This window comes from Arachis duranensis, chromosome 5 (genome assembly GCF_000817695.3).
Source record: "Arachis duranensis cultivar V14167 chromosome 5, aradu.V14167.gnm2.J7QH, whole genome shotgun sequence".
Classification (NCBI taxonomy): domain Eukaryota; kingdom Viridiplantae; phylum Streptophyta; class Magnoliopsida; order Fabales; family Fabaceae; genus Arachis; species Arachis duranensis.
Genome location: NC_029776.3, coordinates 3845407 through 3846143, shown reverse-complemented (window position 1 = coordinate 3846143; position 737 = coordinate 3845407).

The following is a 737-nucleotide window of genomic DNA, read 5'->3' as shown; positions in this document are numbered from 1 at the left end:
ATTTAAATAAAATATTAAAAAATAAAAAAATAAAAAATTATATTTTATGTTTTAGTTCAAATGTTAAAAAATTTATATTTTTACAAACTTATGAATTTAAAACGAAATAATAAATAATTTCTAAAAAATTCATTAAAAATCATTCTTTGACTCATTAATATCTAAAAAATCGTTATTAGAATTTTTAATATTGAAATAGTCAATATAAAATGTAGCCTTTTAAAATAGTACGAGTTAAAATTTAAATTTTTTTAAATAAAAAATAATAAATAATAATAGTGTTATACAATATAAAAAAAATTAACTAAATTTATATAATTTAAAAAATAATTAAAATATCATGTCAATTAAATTATCATTTGATTTGAGAAATAGTTCTTATAATTTTTTTCCTTAATGGTTTTAAATTGAACCTTGGAAATTATTTATTTTAAAAAAATGAAACAAATACTTACTGTTTCTTGAATTGGATAAATCATAAATCAAATTTAAATTTTAGCATGAAGTTGAGATAGCACTAATAAAGACCAAAAGGATTTGTCCATTTCTCCGGAAATTGGTTTCTCTAAAGTCTAAACAGGTGAATGCAAATTCCATAAAAATCTGCAAGACATCCAGATTAGGTTCATTGAAGACTTTGGAGACAGTGACAGTGACAGGAAATGGTTGCCAGAATATTCTGAAAATAGTCATGCTAAATATACATTAAAATTAATTATTAATATAAAATATATATT